The following is a 7,346-nucleotide window of genomic DNA, read 5'->3' as shown; positions in this document are numbered from 1 at the left end:
TGTAAATTGAAAAGTGATTTGATGGCTAACGACTAAGGGGTGTTGTGTTTGAATTAGTGGTTTTGTATGAAGCTTAGGTCTGGATTTGAATCGGAGAGCAGTGACAGATCTTCCCTTCACTGAACCTACATTCATAGAAGAGACATCAACTAGAATCCCACCAATGGACCCTATAGGGAATGGAGTAGGAAACCCTGAAGTAGTTAACGAAGGACGAAGGAGGATTAGAGAGTATTCAACCCTAGCGGAAACCCCCATTTAACTAGGATATCTGCCCCTATTGGAGATGATGTGATGTTCAAAATAGACCCACACCAATTTCAGTTACTAACATCCTTTCTAGGGAAGGCAAATGAAGAGCCACATGATTTTCTAGAAAAAAATTATGAAGCCTGTGATAGTTGTACCTACCCCAGGATTTCTAAAGAAGCATTGAGAATGAAATTATTCCCTCATGCCCTTAGGGATAGATCCAAAGATTGGTATAGAACGTTGGGGACAAACTTTGAATCCTAGAATGAGATGGAGAAAAGTTTTTTAAAGAGATATTATACAGTGGCGAGGACGAACTCCTTCAGAAGTGAAATTAGGAATTTTTAGCAGGGAAACGATACCTTTAGTGAAGCTTGGGAAAGATTGATGGGGCTCATAAGAAAATGCCCCCACCATGGCATTCTCAAATGGGAGTTAGTTCAAATATTTTATGAAGCATTGAATGATGTTGAAAAAGGAAGAGTTGATATTTCAAGTGGAGGAGCAATAGCAGACATGTATGAAGATGAAGCCATGGCCCTCCTACAAAAATGTCAGACAATCTAGGCGGAGGTCGGACTTCACATCGGTCAACAATTCTTGCATGGTGGGGCACCACAAGGTACTTGTGAAGACCCCACGAAGATGGGTGCAAAACCAGGTAAAATCCCTACCCAGGCTTGTATTAATCCTAGTAATTTGCTTTATGTTGATGATATGTGTAGCATAGCTAGTGAGCATACCCATAATCTGCATGCCGTGACCAAAAATAAGGAAGAAGGAGAGTTAAGTGCTCTGTTGAAACTTAGAAGTGGGAGAGAACTATCTAATCCATTTGCAGCTGTAGAAAAACAAAAGGTGGCTGAGGGGAATTTAGATGAACGAGAAAAAGATGATGAAATAGTAGTAGAGGAAAATCCGGAAAAGGAACCCGATCCAAAAGCCTACTGTCCACCTATCCCTTTCCCCAGTGCTTTACAATAAAAATCGAAAGGAAGCCACCGTTGAAATTCCTGTTGAAAGAAAAATCGAAGAAAAATTGAAAGATAGCCCACTTCTTGAGTATTTAAAGGAAGCCACCGTTGAAATTCCCGTTTTAGATGCAATACAATACATCCCTGATTACTCCAAATTTGTGAAAAATCTGTGCACACCTCCTAGGAAGCAAAAGAGGATTCAACTTTGTGAGAATATTAGCTAAATATTTTTGCATGAATTACCTCAAAAGCACAAAGATCCTGGAGCACAAGTAATAAAATGTGAAATTAGAGGGGAAATATTCACCAAAGCCTTACTTTATTCGGGAGCAAGTGTGAATATTATGCCTAAGGCTTTATTTGAAACTTTTAAATTTGGCGAATTGCAACCAGTGAATTTAGAATTGCAGTTAGCGGACGGATCAATTAGAAGACCATGTGGTCAGCTGGTGGATGTTGTTATGAAAGTGAAAAGATGTTCATTTCCCATAGATTTTATAGTAGTGGATGTGAAAATTTCAGGAAAAATTAGTCATGCATCCATTATTTTAGGACGCCCATTTTTAGCTACCGCAAGAGTAAACACTGATCGGAATGAAGGGAAGATTAAATTGCGAATGAGAAAAGAGGAGATTGAACTACCAATTTCTCAATTGATGAGATGTCCCAATAGTAGTCAGGAAGATATTTATACATGTTCCTTAAATGATGAAGAGGATGAATACAATGCTATGGAGAAAATGACGAATGATGTGTTGGCAGTGAATGAGAGTGTTTATGAGGGGAAGGAGGATGACGGAAAAGAAATGAAGTGCGAGAGTATGCATAATCGTATATCCATGCCCAATGATGAATTGGAGTTGAAACCTCTTCCTTCTCATCTGAAATATGCTTTCTTAGGTCCAAGAAAAATGTACCCCGTAATTATCTCTTCTACACTCACCATGGAGCAGGAAGCTAACCTCTTAAATGTATTATGAAAACATAAAAGCTCCATTGGATGGACCATAGAAGACATCAAGGGAATCAGCGCTGATGTCTGCCAGCTTAGAATTTTTATCGAGGGGTCAAATCCATCAGTACAACATCAACGTCGACTAAAAACCCTTATCTATGTGATGTAGTGTCCAAAGAAATTACCAAGTGGCTGAAAGCGGGATTCATTTATCCTATTTCAGATAGTAAGTGGGCTAGTCCAATTCATGTAGTACCCAAAAAAATAGGACTTACTGTTAAAAAAAATCAGGATGGAGAAGAGATCCAAACTAGGGTAGCGTCAAGTTGGAGGGTGTGCATAGATTATAGGAAGTTAAATTTAGCAACCAGAAAAGACCACTACCCTTTGCCTTTTATTGATCAAATCCTTGAAAAAATAGCTGGCCAAAGTTTTTATTGTTTCTTAGATGGTTATTCAGGATACAATCAAATTGGAATTCATGAAAGTGACCAAGATAAGACTACATTCACGTGTCCCTTAGGAACATTCGCTTTTAGAAAAATGCCATTTGGACTTTGTAATGCGCCAGCAACCTTTCAAAGGTGCATGAGTGCTATGTTTTTTGATCTTATTGGTACATGCCTCGGGGTTTTCATGGATGACTTTTTTGTGTTTGGGGAATCTTTTGAGTGTTGCTTGTCTAACTTGGATAAAGTGTTACAGATTTGCGAGGAAAACAAGTCAGTGCTCAGTTGGGAGAAATCCCATTTTATGGTGGACAGGGGGATCGGTCTAGGCCACCATATCAGCAAGGAGGGCTGGCGGTGGACAAGGCAAAGATCAAGATCATCAAGGAACTTCCACTCCCATCCACCCTAAAGCAACTTAGAGGCTATTTGGGCCATGCTGGATTTTATCGTCGCTTTATTAAAGATTTTGCCAAAGTGGCTAAACCTCTCACTTTGCTTCTTTCTAAAGACAAAGAACTTATTTTGAATGACGAATGTAAGTTGGCTTTTAATTTGATTAAAGAAGCATTAGTTACGGCACTTATCTTGCAAGCTCCAAATTTGAGTGTTCCCTTTGAGATTTTTTGTGATGCTTCAGATTATGCAGTGGGAGCAGTTTTGGGTCAACGCAAAGACAAGAAACCTACAGCTCTTTATTACGCAAGTAAGACTCTCGACGCCGCTTAGGTAAATTACTCTACCACAGAAAAGGAGTTACTTGCAATTGTCTTTGCTTTAGATAAATTTCGATCTTACCTTATAGGCAGTAAGGTTATAATCTTTTCAGATCATGCTGGGCTTAAACATTTGCTAAGCAAGAAAGAAACAAAACCTAGATTAATGAGATGGATTTTATTAATGCAAGAGTTTGACATTAAAATTCGAGATAGGCGGGGAGTGGATAATGGGGCAGCCGATCACCTCTCCCGCTTATCAATGCCTTCTCTAGTTCCCATCGTAGATTCTTTTCCTAATGAGCATATTCTAGGAATTTCTACGAGGAAATTACCTTGGTATGCTCATATCGTAAATTACTTGGTAACTGGTCAATTACCGCATGGTTGGGAGTTTGATGATCGAAAAAAGTTTTTTAAGGAGATTAAGTATTATTTTTGGGATGAGCCTGAATTATTTAGATTGGGAGTTGATCAAATTTTTAGGTGTATACCAGAGGAAGAACAATGGAGAGTTTTGGAATCTTGTCACTCATCTTTGTGTGGTGGACATTACTCCTCCAAGATCACCACGCATAAGGTCTTACAATGTGGCTTTTATTAGCCTCATCTTCATCGTGATGCATACGAATTTTGTAAGAGATGCATTCGTTGCCAAGCAGTGGTGAATGTAGGTCGCAATGATAAAATGCCTCTACACCCTATTCTTGAAGTTGAATTGTTTGATCTTTGGGGTATTGATTTTATGGGACCCTTTCCTCCATCTTTTGGATATGAATATATTTTGGAGGTGTCGATTATGTCTCTAAGTGGGTAGAAGCCATATCAACACGAAACAATGATCACAAATAAGTTGTAAAATTTGTCAAAGATTATATCTTTTCCCAGTTTGGATGCCCACGAGCTATTATTAGTGATGGTGGAGCTCATTTCAATAACAAAGTCTTTAAAGAATTGTTAAAATGATATGGAGTTCATCATTGGCTTACCACCCCTTATCATCCTCAAGCCAATGGACAAGTGGAAGTTTCAAACAGAGAGATTAAAAAAATATTGAAAAAAATTATTAACCCTAATGGGAAGGATTGGTCGAGCAAGTTGCCGGATGCATTATGGGCATATCGGACTGCATATAAAACGCCATTAGGAATGTCGCCATTTAGGTTAGTCTTTGGAAAAGCTTGTCATCTTCCCTTAGAAATCAAACATCGCGCTTTATGGGCTATTAAGAAACTTAATATCTCTCTAGATGATGCAGGTGAACACCGTTTATTGCAGCTCATGAATTGGAGGAGTTGCGAAATGAAGCATATGAGAATTCTCGCATCTACAAAGCCAAAATGAAGGCATTCCATGATCAACACATACACAGGAAAGTTTTTGTCCCCGAAAAAGAAGTCTGGTTATATAATTCTAGACTGAAACTTTTTCTAGGGAAGCTTAAATCAAGATGGGATGGACCTTACATCGTATGCCAACCCTTTGACAACGGGTCTGTCCAAATTCGAGACCCAAAATGTGGGGCAGAATTCAAAGTCAACCGGCAGCGCTTGAAGCCTTTCCTCGGACACGAGCCTCACCCTCCCAACGAGGATATTTCTCTAGCAGCGGCGACATCATCATTCGATTAGAATTGTCAATTAAGTTGTTTATTTTTTGTTATTTGTCTTAGGATTTGTTTTTGCACTATGTTGGCATCTTATTTTTGTTGTGTCTTCTATGGTACCTTTGACCAGGTTGAGAGCTTATGAGATTCAATGAAGCAGCAGTGTCTCCAGGATCTTTCACTCATCGTGCCATTGAGCACAATGTCGCCGATCTCACTGTTTGCCATTCTCACTTCAATTTTCCTTTTAGTTATTTTTTTTATTTTTTTTCATTGCATTGTGGACCATGCATGTTTTAGTAGGGGGAGGGAATCTTGTAGTTTATATGGAAAATTTCTATTCATGCATTGAATTTTAGAAAAATTTACATGATAGAAAAATGGACATGATAGGAAAATATTCATGCGATGGGTTCGGGAATATGTGTAGAGAAGTAAGCTCCTAGAGCGGATCAAGAGCATGCTAGAGGTGGAACATTGTTGATTTTGAGCAATGTGGGTTCAATTTCAATTTGGCAAGGTTGTCTGATAGGTGATTAGATGATGAAAAGTGTAAGGGTAGAAGCGCTATGCTCCAAAGGTGGAGTGACGAGTGAATTGAGATCCCCCATTCCATCAGCTCACAATAGCCGACCCCACTTCTATATTTTGTCTCACCATTAGCCTACTCTCATTTAAAAATAGTGGGCAGTCATTCTCCAAGTCTTATGCACAGAATAAATCATCTTCACCGACCTCATTGTTCCACACACTTCACGTCCTACCCATCACAACTTGATTCCACCACCTCATTTCCGTATATTTCGCATTCTAGCGATCATCCACCTTACTTCCACTACCGAGGATATGTCTATCTCCCAAGTACGTCTATCTCCCTTTCCACGGTATCACTACGATATTGCCTCTTCGACTCTTTTTCTGTCTATGATTCACTCTGCATTATCTCAACTCTATTCTTCTATCCCTTCTCTCTTGACCAATGTGATTGTTATGTCACTCATGCTAGTTGTGATAATATTTTTAGAAACCATGTATAAGATGGAAGGTGTTTTATTTCTGTCATGACCCTGTTTTATTAAAGAAAAGAAAAAGGAAGAAGAAAAAAGAAGAGAAGAAAAAGAAAAAGAAGAAAGAAAAAAAAAAGAAGGAAGAAAAAAAATATATTTATATGAATTGAAAAAAAAAGAGAAGAGAAAAGGGGGTCTTGACTTGTGCAAATTTCTTATGTTGATATTCCATTCATGGTCATACTGTTCTACATGTATGTATCCTCATGTTGGTCCCATGTTTTCTATCTCCCCCACTTCTTCTAAAATCTTGGGAGTAGGTTATCGTAAGTAGCACCACATCCCGTTGACCATACATTCACCCCATTTTTAACACTTACTCCACCCCCTTCATGTTATTTCCATCTCTCGTATCATAATCCCAACAATTCTGCCATATATCCTTCTTGTTACCTTCCATATTCTGTGCTAAAAAGGAGGAGGAAATTGGCTTCTTCTATTCTTGGGTTGGAGAAATGCTAATGGGAGACAAGTACTTGGTGACCGCCAACCCCGGAGAGAGCGATGTTGCTTGCGAGAGATGTGAGACCAGCTTCAAATGAGTGCAGCGAGTTTACCTTAGGAGTATAGCATCATACCTAGCAACAAGTAGACTCCCTTCTCATCCACTTAGGCGTCCAAACCAAGGAGAGAGGAACCCCACATTCCTGAAAAAGTCGAAGCTCAAATTGTCATTTAGTGTTTGATCTCAGCTTGTGAATGATATACTTAACACTTCCAACACTCGTATATGATATCACCCTAAATTCGGTCTTTATTTCATGCTATTAGCACAACTTTATGCATTTAAAGAGCTCAAAATGGGGTTGTTATCATCTATTTATGTGAAAATACTGTTTCCAAGTGATTTTTGATTTTTCCCTAATTTTATGTTAATTCTATGAATTTAAAGGGACTTATTTGAGCTTGAAATAATTATTTTTTAACAAAAATGTCAACTTTAATAATTAATTTTGAGATTTATCAGTACGAGGAGGAACTAGTGAATTTTCTAGAATTTTCTAGGATTTTTTAGGATTTTTTGGGAATTTTCTGAGATTTATTTGAAGAAGAAATGCATTTTTTCTAAGAAAAAAAGTTATATTTATAAGAAAAAAATGAGTATGAAGATAATTTCCAAATTTGGAAGGTTTTTATAGTAAAGTTTTGTTGCAATTACACCCTCAAAACAACTCTCGGTCGTGGTTGCAGGCGTAAAGATATTATTTTCCAGGGTTTTATTGCAAATGCTTTAATATTTGTTTTAATATTTTAGGAAAAAAACAGAAGAGAGAGAATGTGCAAAGGACATCTACAAAAATATTTGGGCGGCGTCCACGTGTAA

The 7,346-nt window shown here is 38.1% G+C and overlaps 1 non-coding gene across 1 annotated transcript; it reads right to left on the bottom strand.

The window, feature by feature from the left end:
* Positions 1-568: 568 nt before the first annotated feature.
* On the bottom strand, positions 569-674 carry LOC144701548 (small nucleolar RNA R71). The gene has a single exon (XR_013581041.1). It is a non-coding gene; the product is annotated as a small nucleolar RNA R71 (small nucleolar RNA).
* Between the last annotated feature and the right edge of the window lie 6,672 nt (positions 675-7,346).

This window comes from Wolffia australiana, chromosome 3 (assembly GCF_029677425.1).
Source record: "Wolffia australiana isolate 7733 chromosome 3, ASM2967742v1".
NCBI lineage: Eukaryota > Viridiplantae > Streptophyta > Magnoliopsida > Alismatales > Araceae > Wolffia > Wolffia australiana.
The sequence above is the reverse complement of the archived record's forward strand: the minus strand, read 5'-3'. Positions and strand labels throughout refer to the sequence as shown.